Source organism: Euprymna scolopes, chromosome 24, assembly GCF_053919585.1.
Source record: "Euprymna scolopes isolate OS-2025 chromosome 24, ASM5391958v1, whole genome shotgun sequence".
Lineage (NCBI taxonomy): Eukaryota > Metazoa > Mollusca > Cephalopoda > Sepiida > Sepiolidae > Euprymna > Euprymna scolopes.
The window spans coordinates 47,313,316-47,327,394 of record NC_136505.1 but is presented as its reverse complement, the minus strand read 5'-3'; positions in this window follow the sequence as shown (position 1 = coordinate 47,327,394).

Below are 14,079 nucleotides of genomic sequence, written 5' to 3'. Positions count from 1 at the left end.
CGACTAGATAGGAAATATGTGCCTCTTAACTGTGTTCTCGGTAATTACCGCCTTCCATAGTAGTTGTTGTCTTACCACTTTTCTTTTTTTTACATGGGAGTCATCACTTATCAAAGGGTCGCTTTTTCCGCCGATATTTTTGAAAGTCATCCCCTCTTTTCGATTAACTAAACTTAATTTAAACCTTTGCCACTTTCAAGTTGGCGATGGATGCCACGGCCAAGACGTCATGTATATTTTTTCACGTTCTTTTTCTCATTCGCGGTATGGGTCCGAGCCTGCCTGCCTTCTACCACTTTTGCCGTTTTGCTATTTTTATTCATTTATTTAATTTTTTTTTTTGGGGGGGGGGGCTCAAAAGACACGTCCAAACACCCGGGTAACGGGCACCTAGGCTAGTTTAATATTACATGAAATGTTTTATATCGCAAACCAGCCAAATTCAAAAAGACTTATTGTAACATACATATACAACATAAACTATAAGCAATAGCTAGAAAAAATTACTTTTCGACTGAGACGGATGAGCTTCCGGGATTTTAACCTTTTTAAATGTAGATTTCTCACAAATACATGTAGTTCAACCTCAGTGAGTAAAAAAAGACTGATTTACAAATAAATACTTTACATATAACTAAAACCAAAAGCAAGAAAAAAAATACATTTCTACATAGATAAAGGAGTTTTTCAATTTTAACTTATTTTAACGTGTTTTCTTACAAATAAATGTTGTTTAACTTCGTCGGTTTAAAAAGACTGATTTAAACATAATAAACAACATTGAACTATAATTATATTTATAAGAATATAACAATATAACTACATTAAGTGCTGTGAGTCACGCTTCTTGCGGCATCATAAGTTTTCGGGTTTTTTTCAGTCTTCACTTAAATATATTTTCTTTTCCAAGTTGGTGGGGGGGCTTCGTAATTTGTATTATTGCTTGCAGCTGTGGCATGGAGGTTACTAAGTTTTATTTTTTTCACTCGTCGCTAAAAACTTTTTTTTGTTAAGCCGATATAACACAATATAATCTCAAAATGACTTTTTATTTGAAACACTTTTTCTATTGCCTTTCAAAAGCCGACGGGTGTTCAAGTAGGGATTAAATTCTGCTACGAACTACATAAATGATAAAAATACGTATCCGATTATCTATGGAAATAAGGGTGAAATCGTGTACGATAATTATCAATTTCTGCTGGTTATTATTTTCAAGGGAAGAATTTTATCTAGGAATTTTAAGCTACTAAATAACTGCCCAATGTCTGCGATTAGTATCATCGCACATCTCGAACCGTGTAAGATCAAAATGATAAGTTCCATTATTTTCCTGTTTGCTTTCTTATTTATCTTTTCGCGGTAATAAATAATAACACCAAACTGTTTATTAAAATAACTATGCAATAATTTTCCTGTTCTTTATTCTTATTCATATTGCAAATATTTATTAGCATATTATAATCGATTATGACGAATAAAAGTGTGTTATTTTTCGTAAAATGGAATATTACCTCGCGGCCATCAAATGAAACAAAAACTAAATAACTTTACCCTTCCTCCCACATGTAAAAATTTCACAACCTCACTCAAAAATTGCATATCAATGGAGTCTTCTAGGATCATTTATATTGTGGACTAAGCTGAAAAAATAAAATAGAAAAAGAACCCGAATATTTGTAGATTAAAACGAAAGAAATGTATCTACAACATTTGCAAAATAAAAATATAAATTAAAAATGTCCGCAGAAATTCAAATAATTTGCAAAATAACACAGAAAGGAACGTGTCTACCATATTTACAAAATGAAATGAAAAATGTCCGCAAAAATTCAAACACAGCATAAATAAAACCGCTTACTTTGGTACTTACATCAGTTACATTGTGAAAAATATCACAGAATTTGGCGCGCAATTACAAAATGGAAAAGTTCAAGATTACCGAAGTGTTTTTCGTTTCTTTTTTATGAATGAGTACGCAGTTATCAATATCAAGATCACTGTTAAGACGTATATGAGAGAGTTCAAAATAATGAATGAAACGAATAAAATATGATGAATGATGAGGATGTTTATTGAAACTATATGTAATGATATCTAATGCTGTAGCACCCACTGACGAAGTCCTATTATAACGTGATTTACAGATGGGAATTTTTTTTTTAAATCTGTTTATAAAGATGACATGTTTTGTTTTGACACACAGACATATAACCGAACGTTCTTTGCATAGATTTCTGTGATTGCATCTTATAAACAATGAATACGAAAACTTCTATTAGAATGGAGTTATAGCATATTTCTGTTTTAAACCGGCACTATAATATTACTTCTATTAATTGTAATATTGATGCTAAATTCAAGGCGAGTGTATAGGGATCATGATTCCTTAGGACCACCGTCTGAGTTATGACCTCAAACATCGTGGATGTAGTTCAGTATATGTCATGTTGGAGTGGTATCATCCTTTTAGGTATTCCATTCCTCTATTTTTTGTGTGGGGTTTAATGTATTCTCTGTTACAGTGCTACTGACCTTCAATACATTAATTCTCGATGGTAGTATTAGTTATTGGCAGATAACCTCGGAAAGAAAAACGTTCAATGTGTGGAACACACGCAAATAAATTCAAATCTTAAGAATTTGGTATTCTCAACAATTGTCTAACGGAAAGCATAATTCGACACAATGTTATTTGAGCAGATATCAATACACAGTTGAGACAATAGACAAAAGGAAATATTAGAGATACCAATGTAAAAATGGGGTTATAAATAAAATCGTCATAAAGACACAATAAGTCAGTTAGAGAGAGAAGGCTTCCTTCACCCCCAGCAAACCGTCTAAATCACGCACTCCAGCGCCTTTCAGTAAACGTCAAAACAATAATAAAAATTTGTCGCAGAAAATTTATTATCAGAGTGAAATACAAGCAATAATATATTTTTGTAGATCAACTGTGTTGTGATTCTTACTTCGCTGCCAGTGTGTGTATATACTTTGTACTAGCGACGAAAGTACATTTTGAACAAATGGCAAGAGCAATTACGTAACACACCACTGTAGCATAATTAACATCTTCGTGTGACAATTCTCGAAAGCGTTACCATCTTTCTTGGTCGATTTCGTGTACTATATGTCTGTTCGTCAATATAAGATATTTCCAGGAACTTTGTAGAGAAGCAGAGTGTAGTATGTGTCTATCTCTTTACATATACTAATATGCAATCGAGATATATAAAGATTACTGCCATGCATTGTTTTTTTATAATGCAAATAAATAGCGATTCAGAGAGAGAGAGAGAGAGAGAGAGTAGCTTGCAATCTAACAGGTTTATCTTTATAATTATCTGATATATTTAGTACTATTCATAAGAAAATATAAAAAGCGTTGAAAATTAATTTTCATAATTAATGTTATTGCCTCGTTTCCATTTTTGCTTATAGAGAAGCAAGCGTGGGCGTCCCTAATTTTTTTTTATCACTTTTACAGTTATACAAATGTATTCTTTATTACAAGTACTTTAACCTTTGAAGCGATGTGTATGGAATATTTAGACGAAAAATGTTGGATACATTAAATTGGTTTGTTAATGACCGATAATTAGTACCGCTAAAATATTCGATTCGAGAACTTTGAAGCCATACAGGCGGATAGTTATTTTGTGGCTATGTTATACCTAAACGCGTTAAATATATTGTGTTATTTACATCCATGAATTAAAGATTTGGCTTGATTGTGATAGAATCTATTCACTTTTCGTTTCTCTGTTTGATATCTATATTTTTACCAACTATGCATATCTATCTATCTATCTATCTATCTATATATATATATATATATATATATATATATATATATATATATATATAAACTGTGCATATCTATAAAAGTAAGAATGTGTGTGTGTCAGGACAACTATATAAACAACGAATTTTTGTTATATAAACTGGAAATTTTATATATAGAGAATTCAAACATGTGGAAAACTTTGTAGCCTGTTTTCATCGCGAAAAAGCGACTCAGAGAAGGAAAATTAAAGAATTGGTACTTGTGGGTCTTCGGAATTTTTATCTGTTTTTCAATTGTTTCACGTATGCGCATCCACGAATCGTTCATATAAACCTTTCCTTTTATTAAGAGGTGGGGTTGAAAACACCTTTTAAAGAGCGTGTCACGCTGGCCTTGTGATCATCGTAATTGTCTTACCATCTTTAGGTTTTGATTTCGATCTCAACTCGAGTATTTTTTTTTACTTACAAGAAATGAACTGTTTAATAAAAACATAATACACGCTTGTACATATCTCAGTTTCTGTATGAATTCAAATATAATATTTATGCGTATTTTACGACTGGGCAAGAAGGGCGGTGTGCTAGTGTTTATATAATATTACAAGACAATTACACGTCCCAAGACGGATAAAGATAATTCTACAGATAGAACAAATTGTATGTACCCTTACATAATAATATAATGATTGCAACGTCTTGTCATACGAGTGCCACTCCCTCATACACTTAAACTCCATGAGCCCAAAAAATGACTTCCATCGCCACAGGACCACATTTATAGACAAATCCCTGCGGCAGTATCTATACAAAGATGATGTTACAGAGTCTTAGCTTTGTACGACAGTTAAGTCTCTCTCTGTTCAAAATGTTGAGATCCAGCACCAATCAACAGCAAGATAGCCAGCAACAAGTTAAATTGAAGACCAGCTTAATACGGGTACTGGTCTCCCGCTTTATGGCTTTTTAAATCAGAGATTTGCTTCTCCTAGAAAGGTTGCCTTCACCACGGCTTACAGGAGCCCTCTCCACCCCAACACATACATACATACACTCAAACACACACGGTGCTAGGGTTCATTCGCCCTTTGGAAGGTCTTGTTTTGAATCCTTCAGGGAGACTAGCCACCCTCCTCACCAAACAAGTTTGGTGAAGCAACCAGTCTAGTCGCTGGTGACCCGACCACGAGGAAGGTAGTACTGAGTTATATCGTACCAGTAGCATATGACATGTACCCTTACATAGATTGATACCTACATACAATGATATAAAGCATTGTGCGAGAATCTGCATTCCAATTTTTTTAACATCTATTACATTATTTTTATATTAGGAAATATATAAAATATAAAACTTAATTGTAAAGCGAAATTAATAAATTTTACTTGAGCGTCTGAGAAATAAACTAAATGAAAATCTGAAATATTTAAATTTTAAAATTAAATTGTGTCCCCATGAAATGCCCTGGCACGTTGTAAAATGAGAAATATGAATTCAGTGATGTCTAATGACTATTCTAAAGAATGAATTTTATACGTTGAGATATATACTAATATAGTATTATGTAACGTTATCTCTATTTTATAAAAGCGCAAACGTATTGTGATGAGGAAACTGAAAACAGAATTCTAAAATAAAGTTTAGTATGGCTTCTTTAATTTCGTGCGTTGTAGACTAAACGATGTTTGCCAAACTGTTCTATTCGAAAAATAAATTTTATTATTCCTAGGATACTTTTACTACTACTACTACTACTACTATTACTATTCCTGCTACTAATACTACTACGCACACAAATATATATATATATATATATATATATATATATATATAAAATAATAGACAAAAGTCTATATTCAAAATATGAAGATATAAACATTTTGCAATTTATTTCTTTAAGTAAGTTGCCATACACAATACTTGAGAGCACCAGTTTCATAGCAGAAAATCATTTTTTAATTACCAATTAATCATAAAATCAATTAATTTATTCCGCCCTTAACTCATCAGAAGAAAAACACTTAGCGATTCGACTTAAAATATATGCATACGGCCATGGTTACAACATCTGAGAATATATATATATATATATATATATATATATATATATATATATTATTTTATTATTTTTAAAAATCTAGCTGTTATCAAGACCCACGGACTTAGACACTCTCGTTCGCAGAATTCAACCATCTAATCCCGAAAAAGAAAGAAGAAAAAACATACGCTTCATTGATAAGGATGTATAACATTTATGTATATCTGATATAAGCAAATAAATTTGCTTATTTAAAACATTCGTTGTTTTTAGCATTCTAAACGTATACATTTATATCCGTCATTCGTATTTTAATTTTCAATTAATATACAACGCTTCAAGCAAATAAAATAAAATATTTCATGATATATATATGCACTCACACGCACACACACACACACACACACACACACATATATATATATATATGATGATTGCAACGTCTTGCCAGACGAGTGCCACTCCCTCAGACATTTAAAATCCATGATTCCAAATGTCTGAGGGAGTATCTATACAAATATGATGTTACAGAGGCTTAGCTTTGTACGACAGCTAAGTCTCTCTCTCTCGGTTCAAAATGTTGAGATCCAGCAACAAGCAAGAGCAAGATAGCCAGCAACAAATTAAACTGCAGACCAGCTTAATGCGGGTACTGGTCTTCCGCTTTATGTTTTTTTAAATTAGAGATTTGCTTCTCCTAGAAAGGTTGCCTTCACCACAGCGTACGGGAGCCCTCTCTACCCCAATACACATATACACACACAAATATACACGGTGCTAGTTGGCCGTTGACCCAGAAAAAGAGTTCATTCGCCCTTATATATATATACATATATATACATACATATACATATATATACATTCTCCAAGTGATGCGGCTACCTCAAATAACAACACGAAGCTGAATACTCCATATAGAGGATGTATTCTTGCGCAAGTATCCCAAAGGGACAAGTTTACATAAGAGTGTCCCTGGTGTTGAGAAGGGGTAAATATGATACACGCTCTACTTTGCGGCAAGACCTTCATTAGAGCATTAATAATAAATATGTTTTAAGAGGGTCTTGATGGACTTGGACAATATGATATTTATTAAAGCACAACAAAGTTAACAGTTGAAAGTGAACTCCCGAGATTTATGCGATTTGCCGTTTAGCCATATTCCTATGATATGACCCCTTAAAAGTAAAAATCTACTTTCTCCTCTTCTATACCTAATGATGACATATTGGAGATACACAAATAATATCAGGTCGTATAAAACATTCAAAAGTTTATTGTTGTTTAGTACAGTTCTTTGTGTTGACCGTCGGTGAAGGAAGCAAGAACTTTAACATGTAGGTTTTTTTTTTCTGGATTGTCCATTTACGTCTTTTATGCCTGTATATGTTGCGTGTCTGCCTTTTTATTATTAGTTCTACATTTAGAATTTTTCAACTGAATTAAAATACATTCTAAAGTATCTTGGTGAAGAAAGAGACGTTCTGGCTACCATTTGAATGTTGCGCGACTATTTTTTTTAATAAAAGTAAAAAAAAAGATGTGTCTACTTGTTATATTTCTATGGTAGTAAGTTTAAAAGCAATTACTTTTCAATTCTGTGAACATCAAACTGAAACAATACGTGGATTTCAGTTACTTTCAAGTGAAAATCGAACAATTTATTTGACGCACACACATCGATGAGTCTCACTCAAGCATAAGTATCAATCGCCAAGGCGATAGATCGATGTCTTATAACTAAGCATTTATCGATCTATCAGTGCATCTATTACTTTATCTATCCACGATGTCGACGTTCATTTAACATATCTTTCTCATATCTCTCTCATATATATATATATATATATATATATATAAATATATATATATATATATATATATTTATATACAGTGTGATCAATAAAAAACAAAAGCTAAATGGAGGTCATCTAGAAAATATGCTGTAGAACGGAGAAAAAAAAGAAAAAAAGGCCAAAGACCCTTGTGTTTTGACGTGATGTTTTGAATATAATAAACTAGTGATGACCAAAGTTTCATTTCATTCGGATAAAACACTAAGAAACGGGGCCTAATTAGAGATTGGCACGTTTTTGGGGGGTCACCCTGTATAACAAAGAGCATGTTCTAAGAAAAAGACTATAAAAAGAGTGTATGCATAGATGTCGTTCCATACATTCGTGAACACGTACGTGAGCACATTCGAGAAAACGTTCGAGAGGACAAAGGCGTCAGAGAAGACGAGCACGCTCAATATCGGGTTCATTCTCAAAAGTATTCAGAAATTAATGTCACTATTTAAGATAAAAAGTAGTTGAGCACTTTTCTTCCGTTCCATTGCGACGTGAACTGCATAGATACAACGTGTGGATCCCGTATGTAAACGTCGTTGACATTATATATATATATATATATATATATATATATATATATATATATATATATATGTATATATAGATATATCTATATACATATATATGTATATATATATATATAGATATATAGATAGATAGATAGATAATGTAGCTATTTAAGATAAAAGGGAGTTGAGTTTTACTTGTTTTCCGTTCCATTGCGACGTGAACTGCATACATACAACGTGTGGATCCCGTATGTAAACGTCGTTGACATTATATATATATATATATATATATATATATATGTATATATGTATATATGTATATATAGATATATCTATATACATTTATATATGTATATATATATAGATAGATAGATAGATAATGTAGCTATTTAAGATAAAAGGGAGTTGAGTTTTACTTGTTCTCCGTTCCATTGCGACGTAAAGTAAACTGCATACATACAACGTGTGGATCCCGTATGTAAACGTGGTTGACATTATATATATATATATATATATATATATATATATATATATATATATAATGTACCTATATACATATATAGACATATATATATAATGTACCTATATACATATATAGACATATATATAATATATATATATATATATATATATATATATATATATATATATACATAATGTAGCTATTTAGATGAAAGAGAGTTGAGTTTTATTTATCCGTTCCATTGCGACGTACACTGCATACAACGTGTGGATCCCGTATGTAAACGAGGTTGACATATATATATATCAAACACCACCATGTTGTTAAATATGGTTAAAGTGGCAGTTTTAGTAATTTAGAACTGTTTTAAAGCTTCACCGCTCGCTCATTTTGTTGACCAAATCTCAAACCATTATTACAGTTTATAGATAACACTCTTAGTTATATTGTGAAAAAAATTAAATTTTCCTTCATTAAAACAAAAATTATTATGAATTTACTTGTGTTCCAAAATCGTCAAAAACGTAAGGAGGTGAGCGACGTTTTTAATGACTAGTTTCCATAGCAATATAGAAAAAGAGAAGTAACTAAGTGAAAAAGACATAATGAATGCATTAAAGGGAGATAATTGGGGGTAGTTTATTGAAAGAAGGCGAGTGCCTACTTTGTTATTACAGATATGTTTATAGGGGAGAAAAGACTGAAATTAAACAAAGAACAATTAAATTTATTTGAAACATGGAAAAATCATAGATTACAATAGAAAAATGCGATGATGAAAAGTAATATGGTTAAGCTTTAACATGGAAAAGTAAAGGACTAGCTATTAAAACTGAAAAAAGATATCCTAGTAAAAAATATAATAAATTTATAACTGAAAATATTGCAGCATTAAATTTTTTTTTTATAGAACATCTTGTCCTTTTCTTCTCCAGTTTTAACTTCTCTTTTACTTTTCCATGTTTAAGCTTAACCCTATAACTTTTCATGCTCGCATTTTATATATATATATATATATATGTATATATATATGTATATATATATATATATATAATATAATATAATTGATAAAAGTCTATATTCCAAATTCCAAGCTGTGTTTCATTTATTTTTGTCAGCAGGGTAGAATATCCAATTAGTGAGAGTAACGGTTTGATAGTGCAGAACTATTCATATAATTTTGTCAATTTGTTAAATCTTTTCTGCCATGACTCATTAGAAGAATACGAACTCAATAACTTTAAAAGAAAACAAAAAGAATATGGTCATGATTACATAAATCCGAAACAATCGAAAGTACGTGTATTTGTATTTTGTGATATTCACGCCATCTTTGATATATATATATATATATATATATATATATATATATATATATATCATGAATAAATCACAAAATCTATATTCCAAATTTCATGTTGGCCATCTTACAATTTATTTCTTTAATTGGCAGTATCTGTTTCGTAGCACAAAGTCAATCACTTAATTATTATATGAATAAATGAATCTATCTTGCACTTAACTCATCAGAAGAAATAACAACAATAAATCCACCAGAAGGAAATGAAAAATGCGGTTGGACATGATTAAAAAATCTGGAAATTGGAAGAGAAGCTGCAAATATGTTATAGTTTTCTGACATTACGCCATTTTGAATTTAAAAATAAAGTCACTTAAATCCACATATACGTATTTAAAAATTCCATTCATTTAGGAATGTTTCACCGGAAATATTCTATTTATTAATTAGTAAATTTATTAATTATAATTATTATATCCATATTTACCTAAAAAACATTACACGAAATTAAAAATTAAAAAATTGTTTTTTTTTCAATTTCGGATTGCATTGAATTATTTAATCATCTAAATTAAGAATTATAGATAATTAATACTTATTACTGTTACAATTTAATTTATTACATAAATTATCATTCTCTGTATTTTTTAATTGATATGATAATTAAGTGCTTAATGTTGTGCTACGAAATATGCTGTTAAGAATTTTAACCAGCAATTGAATTAAAGGAATACATTATAACATCATGAAATTTGGAATATGGACTTTTGCCATTCATTCATTATATGCTATGTAATTATATTGAGCTTCTTAAATAAGGATTAGTATATATAAAATAAATAAGGATTATATTGAGCTTCTATAAATATATATAGTATATATATATATATTGTATATATAAAATAAATAAGGATTACATTGAGCTATATTTTATATATATTGAGCTATATTTTATATATTTTATATATATTATAAAATAAAAAAGATTATATTGAACTATATTTTATATATATTGAGCTATATTTTATATATAGTATATATAAAATAAATAAGGATTATATTGAGCTTCTTAAATAAGGATTAGTATATATAAAAAGGAAAGTGAATAAATATATTTCCACAGATATATATATATATGTATATACATGTATATATATATATATGTATATACATGTATATATATATATGTATCACAAGTATTCCAATTAATTATATATATATATGTATATATATATATATATATATATATATATATATATATATATATCTACCTACACATTTATATTTTGCATGTATGTTTACTTATACTTTGTTGTGTGCATTTATCTACACACTTGCTTGCCTTATAGCGGAGCTTGTGAATGCCGGCCAATTTCCTCCCCATAAATGTTGTTTTATTCCATTTAAATCTTTATTTATTATGCATATATAAGTTAGAAACAATCTATAATTTATAACATATCATTCCACGCAATTCATTTGTTTCTTTCTAGTGACAAATTTGAACATTTTAACTATAAAGCTGACATCCTTACTAATGCGGTGAACATCAACAACTATTGTAAAAGAAGAACAATGAATCTTATTGTGTCTTTTAACCGGGCATATAATAAGACGTGCTACTATCGTCGACGGATAAGAGTGACAAGAACTCGCAATGTTATCTTTAATTAAAAAAGCTAATTTTATTACTTTTAGACGGTCTAGTATTAAAGAGGTTATGAATAATTATTAGTATGCCTCTTCGTATCCTGTATGTCATTACTGAATATATATATATATATATATATATATATATATATATATATATATATATATATCTTCGTATCCTGTATGTCATTACTGAATATATATATATATATATATATATATATATATATATATATATATATATATATATATCTTCGTATCCTGTATGTCATTACTGAATATATATATATATATATATATATATATATATATATATATATATATATATATATATATATATTCAGTAATGACATACAGGATACGAAGATATATATATATATATATATATATATATATCTTTGTATATATATATATATATATATATATATATATATATATATATATATATATATATATATATATGAATAGACATTCCGACGAGTTATTTACGGGTGTCGATTCCATGGTCGAGTGGGAGAACTGCCGACTGTCAACACGACGGTTCAATCCTTGGCTTGGGAGAGATGCTGGTCTAGCGGCACTGATGAGTTGTGATACAACGAAACAGGACTGTATATCGATGACTACAAATATATATGTGTGTGTGTGTGTGCGTGTTAAATAATGGATCAAGAGAGAGAGAGAGAGGGGGAGGAGTGTGAGTTATATTTTAGACACGTTGACCGGAAGTCATTTTTTTTTTATAGGATCTGATAATCTACGAAGGCCACGAAGCGCTACAGAATCTATATTAATGCGGGGTATAATGAAGCTTACGCTAAGAGAATAAAGAGGAGAAATGTTAGCAATTCCATGTCTCTATACTAAAGAGTCTAATGAGAAAAATGAAGTATTTTGTAAATATCGTGCGTTTCTCATTGTGTTTTCTGTTTTCCGTGAGCTAAAATAAACGATTTATAAAAAGTGTTGTCATATCTTTGAAAATAGATTAAACGAAAGGAAGGGAATTTAATTCTATATGTCAGCATTAATGTTTATTTGGTTAAACGTATGTGAAGCGGACACAGCGACTGTTTTTTTTAAATTTATTTATTTATTTATTTGTTTTCGAAATATAGGAAGTTTTATTCAGAAAAAGCGACTGTCTCCAATGTTAATATGAATTTGTAACTGCTGATTGTCGGATAATCCGGTATTCTGTGAAAGTAAGAATAAAAGAAACGAAATTCATAATAGGTCCGATACGGAATGCATTAAGTATTTGTTTGGCTAAGTGGCATCGGAAGGTACGCGAAGGATGTGTATTTTTATTGTATTCGAAAAAAATGCGAACCGTTTCGGTATTTACATTTATTCTATTGTACAAATGTTGGACGAATATGTATAAAGGAAAATTTATACAAAGCTTAACTGAATGTTTAGTTTTCCGAAAAAAGTCAGTTATGTTAGGTTTGCATGAAGCGACAGCATTGTGTGTTGTTCCTGTACATTTCTTTTCTAAATGTACGGAATTCGCCAATCTGCAAAAGTGCATGCGAAAAGCCAGGGAAAAGCGAAAGGTACTTGTTCAGGGAGTATTCATTATTTCAAGTCGTGTTGCGGAAAAGATGATTGTGATATCTATGGGAATAAAAACTAAAGACAAACGGTGTTCTTGTTTAAAGCTATCACTAATGTATAGAAGTCCCTGGTAACGTCGAGGAGTGAAATGGAAAAATAATTAGCATTTAACCCACCCGTGGGTAATATGATTTTTAGTTAAGGGAACAGAAGAAACAGTACGGCTGAGATCTTGGTAAAACGCTGTGAAGGTTTCTTCGGCATGACCCATGGTAGGGGCATATGCAGATAAAATCGTCATATACTTACTGTGTGTAGGAGAAAGGCGCATTATCATAAATTTGTCACTTGCACAGCTTGGTTGTTCAATCCTCTACATCAAATCAGACCGCACTGCAAAGCCAATCTCACATTGTCGCATTAGCCACGATAGCTTTCCTTTACAGAAAAATGTACCCTAAACCTGTATTTACCAATAGATCTTCGTCGCTCAAACTTCGTTAAAACAACGCCGCAATGCCTACGCTGTACCTAGCGAGCTCTTATCCAACAATAGCTCTTCTGCAACAATAGCTCTTCTGCGCTCAAGTCCTTTACTATCTATGACATCTAACAAAGTCATCCCAATCCACGTAGCAACAGTTAAGTTATTCCTCTCCAGCTGATTTTTCTTTTTTGTTTCATATGTTTTAATTTTTCTTGTTTCTCCTGCAAATATGGGGCAGGAACCCGACCAGCTAATAAAAGGGTAGACAACGTTTAGGTAACTTTTTCTAGACCCTTCCCAAGTTCATGAGTGAGAGTGTATAACTAGAGACGGTTGATCAGACACCAGATCATCCACCAAAGTTGCTTCCACCCTGTAAATGATTTAGTCGACGATGTTAGATAGATCATTGGCCGCCTATGTGCA